The 16,314-nt window shown below is 51.9% G+C and overlaps 1 pseudogene; it reads right to left on the reverse strand.

The window, feature by feature from the left end:
• Window positions 1–15,462: 15,462 nt before the first annotated feature.
• Window positions 15,463–16,314, reverse strand: part of LOC144311975 (protein FAM136A pseudogene) — a 968-nt pseudogene continuing 116 nt past the window's right edge.

Below are 16,314 nucleotides of genomic sequence, written 5' to 3' on the forward strand. Positions count from 1 at the left end.
AACTTCCGTCCCCAGGACGTGAACCCCTGTGTGCTGGCCAAGGCCCGACACACGCAGACCGGAGGCCACGCGTGATGCCCGAGGCCACGCTAAGGCCGCCGACCGCCCTGGGAGCCCGGGTCAGCACAGGTGTCGCCGCCGTCCAAGGGACAACCTGAGGGATGGGCCACGGTGTGGGCGGGGGAAGGTGCAGGCGCTCGGGGGGACCACCAGACCCCACGTGGAACCCACTGTGGCCGGTCGGAGAGGGCAGCGTGCCAGGGGTCAGAGAGAGTGGAGGAGGGGGCAGGTGTCCCCGTCAGGGGTGGACGTGCCCTGAGTGACCCCCGGCCCTGGTGACTCTGGAGGAGGTGGTGGGACCAACGCAGGGTCCCAGCTGCAGAAACCCCGGGAGGCACCGCCCGGCCTGCACCCCGGCCATCAGTGTCCCCCCCAACCCCGGTGGCCTCCCTGCCTCCACGTGACGCCTGGACACCCAGCCTCCTGCAGAGCTCACTGCTGGGGGCCCCGGAGCTTACTGGTTGCAAGAGGACGTCAGGAGAGTGACGTCCGATTCCTCGTCCCCACTCCTTATTTTATTTTGGAAGATTTTTATTGATTTGCGTGAGAGAGAAGGCAGCGCAGCGGGAGCAGGGGAGGGAGACGGAGCCGAGCAGGGGCCCGATGCGGGGCTCTACCCAGCACCTGAGGCAGGACCTCCCCCATGCAGATGTCGACCCGACTGTGCCCCGCGGGCCCCCTCGCCACTACTTCTAAAACCTAATAAATTAAAAAAAAATGTTAAAATAAATCAGGCTCCCCTCATGGAGCCTGCTCCTCCCTCTCCCGTGCCTCTGCCTCTCTCTCTCTCTCTCTCTGTCATGAATAAGTAACTAAAATCTTTAAAAATAAATAAATGAATGAATGAATGATTGAGGGCAGCCCGGGTGGTTCAGCGGTTTGGCGTCTGCCTTAGGCCCAGGGTGTGACCCCGGGGACCCGGGATCGAGTCCCCCATCGAGCTCCCTGCAGGGAGCCTGCTTCTCCCTCTGCCTGGGTCTCTCTGGGTCTCTGCGCCTCTCTCTGGGTCTCTCCTGAATAAATAAATTTTTAAAAATCTTAAAAACAAAAAATCCCTTCCAAGTGGCCCTGATGTGCCCCATGTGTAGCCAATGAAAGGAGTGCAGGCTGCTGAGGCCAGTGTCTGCCCGCAGTTCATCGGTGTCATGTTCGACGGTTGAGGGCACCTCATGTCCCTCCTAACCAAGCCCTGGGCATCTGACGGGTCGGTGGCCCGTGTCCTCAGAAAGTCCGTGCGTCTGGTCGCGAGAGCTCGGGGCGACCTGGGCCCAGACGCCCGGCCTGCAGTGTGTGTGCACACCGATCTGCGGTCCTGACGTCAGGTTAGGCAGCTCGGGCCGGCAACCTGTCGCCCGGCTTACGTGTGGGTCCGAGGGACAGCATATCCGCGTCACTGCATCAGTAGGAGTATTTTCAGGTGCAAATAACAAAATACATGAACGACAGTGTCTAGAAGCATAGGATTTATTTTATTTTTTATTTTATTTTATTTTATTTTTTATTTTAATTTAATTTAATTAATTAATTTATATTTTATATTTTTATTTTATTTTATTTTACTTTATTTTATTTTATTTTATTTTATTTTTATTTTTATTTTTTTTACTGAGTAAGATGTTGGGAGGTAGGATGCCAAGGACAGATGAGCCACCCAACAGTGGTATCAAAAACCCACTCTTTTCTGTTGGGCTCCATCATGCTCCGCTACGTGCGGGTGCTTTATCCTCATGCCGGTTGTGTTATGGTCGCAGCACGGCTGCTGCAGCTCCTCTATCACATCCATAGTCCGCAAAGGAAGAACGAGGAAGGAGCAGAACCAATAAATTCTTCACAGCTGTTCTTTTCATCAAGAAACAAGCTGTATTTCTCAGAAACCTCACAGCACCCTTCCCCTGTGATTTCATTGTCAAGAATTAGGTCTCTTGGCTACGCACCCATCACCCAGAGGCCACGAAAGGAAGTGCCTGGACTCTCAGCATTGGTATTCGAAGGCGGAGAGCGAGAAAGTGGTTCAAAACGGCTTTTGAAAGTAATCATCGGCGTCTCCTACTTTCCTGATGTCCAAGGATTTGTTTCATCAAACCAAACTTTCCCCTCTTGTCCCTCCTCACTCTAAATAAGGTGTAAGCAGTGTTTGCAGATCTTGCCGCTGTTTTCTGGATAGTGTTTTCCGTATGGGAGGCCCGAGGATGCGGAGTGCAGGCCACGGGCATCCCAGAGATGAATTAGGTCCGTGCGGGGAAGTGCCCGCCCGTGATCTGTGCCCAGTACATTCCTCGTGTCCCCGGAAGTCACCCCCTACGTATCCCTTGTCTTCCTGTTGCAGTGAGCTGGACGTGAGCTGTGTCCAATGCCAGAACATCTGGATGAGAGGAAAAAAAACCCAATTATCTGGATGTTTTGTCTGCATGACATCAAAACATGTCGCACTGTGTAGACAAAACATGCAGATGACTGAATATTTTACTTTTCATCCAGACATTTTGTTGTCATGTGGACACAAAGCACTGCCAACTTGGGGACGTAAGAGGAAAAACAGGGTCTAGCGAAGCTTGTCTGGTTTGCAGAATTCAAGAATTGTTGAGATACGGTGTCAAATTAGTTTTCAGAATCTTCTAGGCTTTCTCGAAAGACGTTCCCTACTATGGGTTCATACCGATCACGATAGACGGTACAACCGTCACCAGATCCGTAACAGAAAACACACAAACTATTTTTTATTTGGCGTTGTGCTTATCTTAACAAACGAAGCGATGTCTTCACAGAGAACAGCAGTCCCTGCCAAACAGTCCTTTCCATCCTAGAAGGGCGCGTACGGAAACCGGCTCTAGCCGTTGATCACAAGTCGACTTATTAGCCCAGATTCAGTTCGGATTCCGGAATTCTTTCCGTCTGGCGCTCCAGGCCCTGGGCCGGTACCTTTCCCTGTGGAGGCGAGCATTTCCTTTATTCCAGGTTGATCTGTGGGGTAGCTATTGCTGTTCCAGTTTCATAAACGGGATTCTGGGTCTTGAAGATGAAGTAAAAGCTCCCGAACCCCACAGGTTGGTTACATCTACAAACAGCAAGATGCTCAATTTTTTTTTTGTTTGTTTTTGTTTTGTTTTCACTTAGTATGCCTAAAAGAGTGAGGGCTTTAGGGTCCCAAAGCGTGTGTCATGATTCCTCAAAAGCTGGGACAAGGAGCTAAATGTACTCAGCTGTGCTATTTTACTTCATTTATTATTAGATGCGGATGCCTGTGATCTGGATCCAATACACCTAATTGGGAATTACACTTGACAAAGAGGCATATTAGCCTTTGACAGGAATTTCTTTTATCCTTGAAGAACCCGATTGGGCCACGTCCTTAAATCCTATCCGAAGGGCCTCCCTGAGATAACAAATTAAGTTTTATGACTCACTCTTCTCGTTCCTTCAGGCGGACAGTTCCAACTTCAATACACAGAGGTCGCCTGGGGAACATTCTGTCTTCAAAGTCGGCCTCTTGTAGTCTCTCGCTTTCCTGGCAGTGACTTAGCTGGACGGGGTGTGAGTGAGAGCGAGGAGAACTTTGTTTGAAGCCGAGAATTGTGTGATCAGGACCCAATGGTCGGGGATTTTCCAGGTCAAAAACCTGTCAAAAAATATCATCAGCAGGGGAGTGGGTCTGAGCGGGGAGGCCGGAGAATTTTCCACTGGGGCTGCAGTGGCGCGTTTCTCACAACAGAGAGGCCTTGAGCCCCGAAGACTCTCCATTAAATGTGGGATTTTCTGGTTTGTGATTGTTGCATTAGGGCCGGAACAAGTCTCTTATTGACAGCAAACCTGACGCGACGTTCCAGACCAGGAGCCTCAAGGTGAACCCCACGGTGCAGCTCTGCGAACGCCTCCCACCGTGAAGATTCAACGCCTTATTAGCGTTGAATGTGTTTTAAAACCCATCCTGGGGCAGAGAGGGGAGGCTAGGTAACATGCCTTTATACCACACAGCCAGAAAATAAGGAAGCTCAGAATCAAACCCAAGAATTTGGGTTCCAAAGAAATTTCTTAATCCTTAAACTATAATGGACAAGCAGTAGATGGGCAGACAGATGGAGGTATTGATTGGTGTAGACGAAGGATTACTGGAAAGGTAAATGGATGGATGGCAAGAATCTTAAGAGCTAGTTGAGGAAACTGAGGCTTAGAAAGGATAGATATACACTGTTCAATGGCTCATGCTTTTATGTAGATTCTTCCTGGAGTCACTATCCAGATCTTCCTATCAACATAGGTTCTCAGTGTTTTTCTGATGGGGAAAAATATGACTTTAATGATCCTATGTGATCCACTACCATCTTTGATTAACGTTGGGGAGGACCAAGGAAACATGGAGAAGTGGTAGAATCCTTTAGAATCCTTTCTCCCATGGGATGAGCACTGGGTGTTCTGCTATATGTTGGCAAATCGAGCTCCAATTAAAAAAATATACAAAAAATAGAAATAAACACTGTTGGGCAGCCCGGGTGGCTCAGCGGTTTAGCGCCGCCTTCAGCCCAGGGCGGGATCCCGGAGACCCGGGATCGAGTCCCACATCGAGCTCCCTGCATGGAGCCTGCTTCTCCCTCTGCCTGTGTCTCTGCCTCTCTCTGTGTCTCTCATGAATAAATAAATAAAATCTTTTAAAAAAATAAAAGAAACACTGTTAACATTTTGGTGTAAAAAAAAAATATAATAAAACCAGTCCTGGGTTCTGAAATTCCATCGTGGTAAGGCTTGCATGTCTTTGAGAAGCTACAAAAAAAATATTGAATTGCACCCTTTAAAAAGATGGATTTTATAGTATGTGAATTATATATCGGTGTTAAAGAACAGCATTGGACTAATTCAAATCGCTTCTTGGACATCAAATGATCTTACAAAGCAACATTTAGGTGATTTAAGTGTAAATGAAACAGAAACATATGGAGTAAATTTCTGCAAAATTGCACATGATTTCAAAAATTAAGGGGGGGAAACGTTCTTGGCAAAACTTAGTTGGGTTTCATCTAATCCAAAAAACTTGAAAAATAAATTGAGACATTTCGTAAAGCAAACGACAGCTGGTTTTTCCACGCGGCACGTATCTGCTGGGTACTGTCCTCATCGCGAACGACGTCTCCACGCTAGGCAGGCAGGTACCGTCAGGTCAGGTACCAGGTACAGAGCTACGGGCGCTCGAGGCGTCGTACGGTGCAAAGCGAGGGCACGTTACGGAAATCCTCATACAATATCCCAAGCACTATTTTCACGGAACTATTCCTTGCTGAAACAGAGAAGAGAGCCGGGCGGGGTTCAAGAGCGCGGGAAAGCCGAGATCTCCAGCCTATTCCTCGGAGGCCGTCCCAGCTCCGCTGCACGGACGGTCTTGGCCGAGTAAGCACCGCACACCCTGACATGGTTTTATAAAACCTGCTCACAAAAACGGCAGATATTCACGCACACGCCGGACCTCGAGGTTGTCCTAGGAAACCCTTGAAATCCTTTTTAGCCTAGACATCTGTTTATAGTCCCTGTTCCCTTGTGCTACAGCCGAGACGTTAAATCGTAGACGGCCACGGGAACGTGCTCTCTTCAGTCCATGTCGGGGCCTGATGGACCCTCGAACCCCCCAAAATTTGTTGAAGAAACGCTCTTGATGAAATAACCCTTTGAGCTTTCCTCCATTCCGCTCGTGTCACCTCTCGAGGGGACCTTCCCTGCCCACTGTGCCCATCGCTCTTGCCCCCGCCGCGACCGTCCGGCCCGACCCGGCGTGCTGGGGTCCCTCGCTGCCTGCTTACTGCCCGGTCGGCATGTAGCTTGCTCTCTGGTAACCCGAGGACGAAGTATCAGGAGATCCAGAGAAACCAGAATTCGAGTCAATTCTAACGTGGACGGTGGCCCAAGGCCCCAGGAGGGGACACTGGGGTAGCGCCGGTCCCCTCACAAGGAGCCACTTCTGCATTTCCGGAGCTGCCGGAGGGCAGCATCTTACGGGAGGCGGGAGCCAGTTTGCTTGGCTGGCTGCTGCCACCTGCCAGGACCCGGCCGTCCCCAGGGCCTGCTCGCTGCCCTGCCGCCCGGTCCCCTTGTGGGGAGTCCTCGGTGCTCCACGTCTCCGCGGCGACGGCGGGCTGCCCCGTGCTAGCGTCACACGCCCTGACACTGCTGATGCTAGCAGCGCCCACCGAGGGCGGGGGACTTTGGAGACACAGGCCCTCCGGCATCTGGTCCCCCGCACCCCAGCGGCCTTAGCTTCGTCAGCGGCTACACCGGCAGGCTGGGTAGCGCCCCACGGGGTGATCGACCTGCTGCTCACCGCCCCCCGCCCCCCCCCGCAGAATATTCTGAGAAGTGGGAGGTCCTTGCTGGAGACAATCCACAGACCCACCAGCCAGCGTGTTCTTGTGTGGCTGAGGCCGGCGGTGACCCCAGACCGTGTGTCCTCCTCTCCTGCCTTTGCTTTCTCCCTCCTCCTTGCTCCTTGATCACAATGTGAACCTCGGTCCCAGAATTCTAGGCATCGGGGCTAAGCCAGCCGCCGTGGAAGCAGTCTCTCGGGGCAGGAGCTTGGAATCTCCCACCTGCAGTAGTAACAGCTGTCAAGCTCCCACCTGTTGACAGGTGGTCAGGCAGGGGGAGGGCGGGACAGCGCGCAGGGGGAAGGAGGGCGGGCATGCAGGCAGGGGGAGGGCGGGTGGGCAGGTCAGGGGGAAAGTGGGCAGGTCAGGGGAAAGGAGGGCAGGCAGGGCAAGAGAAGGGCGGGAAGGCAGGGGGAAGGAGGGTGGATGTGGGAGGGGGAGGACGGGCAGGGCAGGGGGAAGGAGGGTGGGCGGGCAGGGCAGGGGGAGGGAGAGCAGGGGGAGGGCAGGTGTGGCAGGGGGAGGGTGAGCAGAGCAGGGGGAAGGAGGGTGGATGTGGCAGGGGGAGGGTGGGCAGGGCAGTGGGAAGGAGGGTGGGCGTGTAGGCAGGGGGAGGGAGGACAGGGCGAGGGTGGGTGTGGCAGAGAGAAGGAGGGCGGGTGTGCATGGAGAGGGAGGGCATGGCAGGGGGAAGGAGGGCAGATGTGGCATGGGGAGGGCGGGCGTGCATGGGGAGGGTGTGCAGGGGGTGGGCGGGAGGGCAGGTGGAGGGCGTGCAGGGTAGGGGGAGGGCAGGCGTGCAGGCAGGGGGAGGGCTGCTGCCCCAAGGGCCCGTGCAGTGAGGCCTGTGGCGGCGGCAGCTCTGTCGTGGGCAGCGAGGACTCCGGAGGCGACGGTGCCGGGCTTGGGCACCGGGGGCCCTGTGACAGCGCTGGGGGAGTGCAGGGGCGCGTCCGTCAGGCGCAGGGTGGCCGTCGGGGCAGGGTGGCCACCGTGGGGCTGCAGCCCGGCAGGTCAGGCCGAGACAGCGGTACTGAGCCCACGGCCGTGCGGGGAGAGCAGGTGCTCAGGTCACCACGGGTCCCCATGCGGATGCCCGTGTCCCCAGGACTGTGCCCTCAGCAGCCACGTCGCCCGCAGCAGGCCCGAGGGTGCCCTCCCTGGCCTGGCCACCCTGCGGGGAGCTCGGCGGAACAGGTGCCTCATGGGGGTCTCCCCTGCTTCTTCCTGAATGACCCGCGTGTGCCCCCTGCGTGGGGCCGGGCCGGGTGGTGGCAGAGCAGGTGGGGTCGGGAGCACAGGCCACCCAGCACAGGGACACAGAGTCACCGGGCCCCGGCCGCCCAGATCCCCAGCCACGCTGTTTGCAGGGGACACAGACGACCAAGAGACACTTAGGCGACCGATCCCGTCGCTTAATCGAAAACTGTGCAGGTCTGAGAAAGGGAGGGGTGACGTCAAGAGCTGTGGGGCCAGGTCGAGGTCCTCACCCCGACTCCAGAGGCAAGTTGACCCACACCCGGAGCCCGACGCCCGGCCGGGGGGGGCCCTAACTGGGGCGAGGTGGGCGGGCCATGCGTTTCCCCCAAAGGGACCTGAGGGCACTTCTCAGGGCGACGGGACCCTGGAGGGAGAAGGACACCCAAGTATGGGAGAGACGCTAGACACGGGACCTGAGCCTACGGGCCGCCGACGACACCCCGAAGGCGCCCTGGCCTCCTGTGCGGGGGGCGGGGGGCATTGGAAAGAGACGGGGAAGGGACAGGTGGGGAGGCCGCCAGGGTGCGGGCGGGCAGCGGACGGGGCGCAGGAGCGCTGGGGCGAGGACAGGCAGCCGGGGACCCCGGGGACGGGGCCAGACAAGGTGGCGAGGAAGGGCGGCCGGGGGGGGCAGGAGAGACCTGCAGCGGGAAAGGGTCCTCGGGGACCTCGGGGCAGGGTCGCTGCTGCCCAGGACTGACGCCGCCTGCTTCTCGCTTGTCCCGGAGAAGGAACTGCCCGCAGCCCCTCGGGAGGACGGGACGGGGCCGACCTCCCCTCCCTCCTTCCCTCCCTCCTTCCTTCCTTCTCTCTCTCTTCCTTCCTTTCTTTTTTCTTTTTTCTTTCTTTCTTCCTTCCTCCCTCCCTCCCTCCCTCCCTCCCTCCCTCCCTCCCTCCCTCTCTCTCTCTCTTTCTTTCTTTCTTTCTTTCTTTCTTTCTTTCTTTCTTTCTTTCTTTCTTTCTTTGTCTCTCTTTCTCTCTTTCTTCCTTTCTCTTTCTTTCTTTCTTCCTCTCTTTCTTTCTTTCATTGGCTCCAAGGGGAAACGGAGCCTCGGTGCAGCGAGGCTGGGACAGGGCACAGCCCAGCTGGCTCAGCCCCAGCTGCTGGCTGCTCCAGCATCTCAGCCTCGGGACTCTTGGGAGTCCTAAGTCCTAAGTCCTAAGGCTTCTTGGGAGTCGTTAAACAGAGACGGGATGTGAGGACTGCTTCAGGCCGGTTCCCTGGGGAATAGCACCCGGAGCAAAGCGTAATCACGTCACCGAGCGATGAACCCCGCGCCGTTGTGCAGGCCGTGGTGGGGGTGGGGGGAATTCAGGGCAGAAAAGAGAAGGCCTACGAACACACGGGTGACGCTACCTAGGGGGCCCCGACTTCCCAAGAAACAGAGCTCTTCATTTGGCCAAATAAGAGGTTTGTAGAATGTTGAAATTACGACATGAATTTATCAAGATCAGTATAAAGATGGATTTACATGTGTCACCAACAGACAGAAAAATTAACGGGGGGACAAAAAGACAGGTTTAACTTTTACGCTGTTAGGTGAATATGCACCCCACCTACTTCCACTTTTTAAAAGTAACGTCTACGCCCAACATGGGCTTGAACTCACGACTCTCCTATCAAGAGTCACACGCTCTACTGACCGAACTGGAGAGATGCGCCCCCCCCAACTACTTCTATAAACAGAGTCTAGAATATACGTTTCCCATCATCTCTAAATTCTTCAGTTATAAGAAAATGTCCTTAGTCAAATTTTCTTTTTTTTAAGATTTATTTATTTATGATAGACAGAGAGAGAGAGAGAGAGAGAGAGAGAGAGGCAGAGACACAGGCAGAGGGAGAAGCAGGCTCCACGCACCGGGAACCCGACGTGGGACTTGATCCCGGGACTCCAGGATCATGCCCTGGGCCAAAGGCAGGTGCCAAACCGCTGAGCCACCCAGGGATTTCCCCCCTTTAGTCAAATTTTCAAGCAATTTCCCCCCACAAGATGGTGATGGTGAAGCATCTCCTGGGACCATTTGTAGAGCCTTAGCAAACTCCCCTCTGATGGTTCATAACTTTGATTTTCAAGAAAATCGTGGCTCCTTCGCCATCAACCATGAGCAGAGCTGTTGCAAAGTTGTCTCCGGGGCCTTGGTGGGGCGTCTGTCCGTTCACGGAGGCGTCGCCATCACACAGCCCGACGTTTCCCGCCTTCTGAGTAGCCGCCACCACGGCCCCCGCGCCCTGCGTGGCCGCCTGCCCCGGGCCCCAGTCCTACCACTGGGACTCTGCAGGGCGCCGTGGGGTCTGGGTCACTTGACTATTGAGCCTGGAAGCCACTGAGGGTCTGAACAAGAGGTTAAGGTGTTGACGTGACGGTAGCTCCGCAGACTTCAGTGTAAGCAACAGGAAAACAACCATTTTACTTCTCCCGCTATGACCATTCATCCAGCGTCCCTGGTCTGTCGTAGACGGAATCCCCAGCCCCAGCCATCACTTCTTGCCTCCTCCCGGGAAACTGGGTCTGGTCTGCCTGCTAAATGTGAATATATTTTTAAAGATCCCTGGGTAGCACAGAGGTTTGGCGCCTGCCTTTGGCCCGGGGCGCGATCCTGGAGACCCGGTATCGAATCCCACGTCGGGCTCCCGGTGCATGGAGCCTGCTTCTCCCTCTGCCTGTGTCTCTGCCTCCCTCTCTCTCTGTGACTGTCATAAGTTAAAAAAAAAAATTATTAAAAAAAAAAGAGCTGGTCAATGGCAGATTTATTTTTTTTTAAGATTTTATTCATGAGAGATGCAGAGAGACGCAGAGACCCAGGCAGAGGGAGAAGCAGGCTCCATGCAGGGAGCCCGGTGAGGGACTCGATCCCGGGACCCGAGGTCATGCCCTGGGCCGAAGGCGGGCGCTCAACCACTGAGCCACCCGGGCGCCCCTCAATGATAGATTTACAATGTATTTTCAGTTTACCAAACTTTTCCCCCAACCTAACTGGAGAGTCATGCAATGTTTTTCTAAACAAAATGCTATTGCATTTCACCCTTCAGAGAATCTCTTGGAGAGCGTATAAACGTGTTGGAGTTACGGAAAGAACTGTTTTGAGGGTCATTTAAATAGTGCTGATCTTTGGTCACTTGCTCCACCTAACTGTACATGAAATTCCGATACTACACTGTACACACGTTCGTAATAAACACTAAGTGTTTGGACCTGTCCAAAATTTTTATGTTTTTTTTCTTAGCTAAATACGGTGGAAAGTAAAATTATTTACTCAGTGGAAATGTCACATGTTGTGAGTCATTCATTCAACAGTGTTTGGTTAATTTGATTTTGTTAGGCATTTTTATAAATCTGATATATTTAGTCAGAAAACTTCTGGCATTGGCAGCATATGAAAATCAGCAACAAAATAAAACAAAACAAGAACAAAAACATGAAAACAAAACCGAAAACAAACCCAAAAAACAAAAAACACCAACCAACCAAACAAAAGCCTATTTACACTGGGATTGGGAAGACACAATTGCATCCAGATGAGAACAAACCCCAAAGTAAATAAAATTGTGTCAAAAATTAATCCTTTGGAGACTTCTGGAATGCATATTTTTCCCATTCTAATTACTGTGACATTCGAGTGACCCCATTTTGCCTTATTCGCACATCCCCCGTCCTCCTCCTTATCTTCCTTTTTGTTCATCACTGTCTTAATTTCTGAGTCACGTAGTTTTTCTGACCCCACAAGTCAAATGCGGAGTTGAGGCAAGTACCTAGGGGCCTTGAGGAAAGAAAAGCCACATTCTATTTTCCAAATTTGTGTCTCATTTTGACCCCCCAGCTAATTCCGTTGGTTGCAGGTTCCCCATGTTCCCTCTATCCAGTGTGGCTCATTGGAGAATCCTCCCAAACATTCTTTGCAGCCTATTGTCTAAGGTTAAGTGGACATCTTCGAACGCCCACCGTTGGGAGCCAAACGTGGGTCATTTCCATGGAAAAAAATGAAGACGGCTTATGTTGCCTACATGTTGTTCAAAGGGAGATGAAAAGTGCTGGAGATCCGCTGCACGGCATAGTGATCGGTCAACGGCACTGTATTATGTCCTTCAAAGTTGCGAAAATCATAAATCTTAAATGTTCTTACCCCAAAACACGAGCATGTTGTGACATGACTGAGGTGTCAACTAAGGCCAAGGGAGCCATCATGTGACGCTGCATCCGTGTGCCAAATCAACACGTTGTACACCTGAAACTTTTACAACGTTACATGTCAATTATGCCTTAATTTAGGTAAAATAAATAAAATAACATCATACAAGCGGATGAATGAGCTCGTCTCTGAGCCATTCTAGAACATAGGTGATGTCCATCCATCATAACCTCGTCTGGATCAAGAGTATTATTTCTAAATTTGATTTATTACTTGTTTATTACTTTGGTTATTCCCTAAGTCAAACCCAAAGACACATGATGAACATATTAAAATAACGGGAAGCGGGTTTTAAGGGCCATTTCCAAAAAGAAGTTCAGGAAATGAATTGAGAAATGCGCTAGTTTTCTTAGGTAGCCCTGAGGAAAGGCCGCCTCTGAGGATGAGCAAGCCCCAGGGCCCCCGTGAGTGATCAAGGTCAGAGTCCACCCGCGGAGATGGTTTTCCTGCTCAGACTCACATGGTGGCGTCACTCCCTCTGCATGAGTCTTGACTTCTCGACATTTCTGCAGACCGCCCTGCCCTCCAGCATCTTCAGAAGAATCCTTCGGAAGGTCAGGGCAGCTCTAAAAATATAATAAGGTTACATATTTATATGTTGGCAAGCTTTTTATGCATTTCTTTGTCTATTTTCAGATCTACTGATCACATTTAGACAAAAGTTATTTTGCTTTAACGTATTCAGGGTCTTGATTTGAAAACAGACCCATTTTTATCAGTTGAAGGAACTTGGGAATCTATTTAAAAATAAGGAGTTATTTTTAAACCAGAGTAAAAATGTACACAAAAGTTCTATATCTGGATACGGTCTTTTTACTTCTTCGGGTATCTTTAGCCACTTCTATTTGTTACACCGCGTGTGTTTTAGCACTAAAAAGTAGGCTGACGTGCCTTATGTAAGTAATACCCTGAATGTATTGTATTTTTGAAAAATCTGCTAGGCATAAATCTGTGACTTCATGCAATGCCAATCATAAAAAGCTCAATTAAAATTCTCATAGCTTGGTTTCATACACCCTTAAAAGGAATCTAAAGAAAATCCCTATACAATGCCAGATAGCTGGGAAACAGCCTCCTGCAAACGAAATAACTCAGCATCGCAGCTACAAACAAGTATTTGTGGTTTTATACACCCCAGACGTGTATAATGACACCAAATTTTCAATTTTCATTCAAATGCTGAATACTGGGTGCAGCATGATGTAGATGCTTTCTCTGTCCCTTGAGGGTTTTAGGCACCAATCAGGGACATAGTGTTTATCCACATAATCAGTGCACTAGTCTCTTCAGGCCACCATAGACTGAGTGGCCGGTAAACCGCGGAGATTTGTCTTACGGTGCTGGAGGCTGAAGTCTAAGGTCAGGTGCGGTCGCCATCGGTGTCAGCTGGGAGCCAGTTTCCGGGTTCATGGTTTACTCTCCGTGTCCGCACGTGGTCGGGACGTAGGGGAGCGTCATGGGACCTCTGTACAAGGGCACAAATCCTAGGGCCAGAGACCCAGTCTCTCCGAAGGCCCCCACCTCCAAATCTCGTCACACTGGGGACTAAATTTCATCGTGATTTGGGGAGGACACAGTTGCTCAGTCTCCGGCACCCAGCGAGCGTCTCCCCTGTGCCACCAACCTTGTGCGGGCACCGCTCTAATCCGTGACAGCGTTTCACCTTGGGTTGGCTCGCGGCCTCTCGGGTGTGCTCTCAGCCTCACATTCCGTGATTTGAGATGAGCCCCAAACAGAGCACCTTTCTGTCAAAATGGCCAGAAGTAGAATTTTTAAAAGAAATGCTTGTTGTCTGACTCTTGCCACAACACCTGGCTATAATGGATGCTGCGGGGCCCTGGCCTGCTGCTCCCTCAGGACTGGCACGCGCGTGCCCGCAGCTCCTGGGCTCATCGGCGACAGCGCTGGCGGTCCCTTCTGTCTCCAGGAGTCGCTCTGGACCAGAGGGGTGCCCCACCTAATGGTACGCATCCTTCCTGGGGGGGCCCCATCCAACCGCTAGACCAAGACCCGCTCCCTTGGTGTCACTCTGCGATGACTCCGGGGGGCCAGCCCTGGTCCCGTAGAGCTCCTGGTGGGGTCAGCTGGGGCATCTTTTCCTTCCTGATGAGCATGATTGCTGGTGGGCCCCCCAGCAGCCCTCACCCCCCAGCCTCCTGCTCGATGCCTTTTCCAGGGAGCCTGAACCTAAGACCCCCACTTAGTATTAAGCGTTCCATTTGGTGTCTTACGACAAGTCAAGTACTTGTTTTAAAAGAATCGTTGGGATGAAGGCAATAGTTCAGCAGGAAGGAAAGAGAGGAGAGAGAGAGGCTTTTCAAGGACAGCATGCGAACGCGCACTGGCAGTGCAGAGCTGTTAACCAGAACATCCCAGGCATGTGTAGACAGTGCTCTCTGCAAAGAGCCATGTCTCAGATGGTCCCCCAGGTGGCTCTGACCCAGCTTGAAAGGCACTCTTTCCACCCGAGGATCGAGGATCGCGGCTGATGGAGCTCCCCAGTGTCGGAGTGAAGCCGACTGAAGAGTATAGGAGTCGGCAGAGAGGAGACTCGAATTCCCAGCCTGGGAGATGGGGGACTAGCCAAAGAGAAGGTGCTGGACGACATTTCTGGGGGTGGCTGGTATTTGCTGAAGCAAGGCCTCTAGGGGCTGCAGATGCCGTCTCCACAGTGAGACTTCAGAAGCTGTAGACACAGAGTCTCTCTGCGCTGACATGAGCACCACCCCCTGCAGCCGACAGGAGAGACACGGACCCTCCCTCCTGAGGGCAAACAGACCGTGACCCTTTTATTTTTTTATTTTTTATTTTTGGAGGAAAAAACTAAACCTTATTTATTTTTTAAAACTGAACCACTAGGAAAATAGATCACAGCCTTGAGACACCCAACGCAGACTATATCATCATTTCAAGTAGTAAGTTGGTAAAAAGACAGTAAGGTCTTTATCAAAATGAAAAGGTGCTAGAGCTGGGGCAGGAACACGGCTTGCTGCAAATGTCCTGGGGCAAGGGTGGCATTTGGTAATGGGGTGGGGGGTTGCCCCTCTTCTGCTTTAAAGGGATCACAGCCCACCCTTGAGTTGCCTACTTTTTCTCCTTTGACCTCCCTGTCACCAAGTGATTGTCTGAATAGGACTCTGTTATTTTGGGGGCAAAATAAGCAATACTGAGTTTAGGTTTTCATCCCATTCTGTTCCATAAAAACCAGGTTTTTCCAAAGCCAGTACTTAATAACTCTCTTAATTAAGAAGACAAGAGCTCCTCCTTCAGTGTTCATTCCTGGATCCTGGTAAATGGTGCAATCAAAAACCCCTTTCCCTTCAAAAAGGAGAGTGTCACTGTGAGATTGTCCTGTCGCTCTGCTGCAGATAGCCTCGGGGCCCGTCATGGCAGCTGGCGAGAGGGAAGATCTGCTTCCCATACCCAATGGAGCATCACCTGTCATGTCTTTGCAGGGTCTCTCTCCTAGCTGAAAGATGGGATGTGTATTTCAAGAAATGCACACCCACACCTTGATGGCCAGAAACAGATAACCACAAGACCTGTTCAAAGTTCTTATGCAAACTGCCTCTCCCAACTCCATATCTTAAATCCATTTCATGCCCTTCTATATAAAAAACCAAGCAAACCAAAGACCCAGAAACCCTTTTTTTCCCTTCTAGATTAGTGACCTTGTGGATTTTGTTTGACAGCTTATGGAAAACGATTTGGTGATCCTTCTGGTAAACAGGAGGTTGGCAACAAACAGAAACACCTCTGCGCACACCACCAGATTGCAGGCAGGTTACAGGAACCTGCCAGCCTGTTGGTACCTGTGTAGGAAGAAGAATCTGGTACTTTGCAGGGCTCTGGCTTGGTACAAGGGAGATCCCTACTGCCAGGACAAGCACATGAAATTTAGGCTAACAAAAACTCTCCTGTGCCATCTCCGACCCAAATTTTAGCACCAGTTTTTTCCACTTCACTTTCTAGGATTGAAACGTAAAGGAACCAGTGTCCAGAGGCAAGTGACACAAGCCTCAAATTTGCTGCCAACCTTAATTTCTTCATAAACGTCGCTTAAAAGACAAAAAGTCTTGTTTCTTTTTAAATAGATTCCCGCTGTCAGTTCCGATGGCCAATTGCAAAGACTTCTTTTCCCAATGGACAAGAGAGACTCCTTCATCTTCTTGGTCATGGTTGGGATGAGGTGCATGTGGTCATCCACACACTTGGTCACACAACTCTCCAGCTGCCTCTTCACCGGAAGCTCTTTACTTCCTGCATCTATTGAATCTTTGGCTTTGTCATTGCAACGCATGGTGCACCGGGCCAGGCGGTCCTGGAACTTCTCCAGCTCACTGGTCACCAGGGCCTGGGCTTGAGCCAGAAGCGCATGGCAGCGTTCAATGCACTGGTGCACCTGCTGCATGGACGCCTGGCTGTCCTCGCAGCAGCTGGTGCTGCACCGGAACGTGAGGCC

This window comes from Canis aureus, chromosome 4 (assembly GCF_053574225.1).
Source record: "Canis aureus isolate CA01 chromosome 4, VMU_Caureus_v.1.0, whole genome shotgun sequence".
Lineage (NCBI taxonomy): Eukaryota > Metazoa > Chordata > Mammalia > Carnivora > Canidae > Canis > Canis aureus.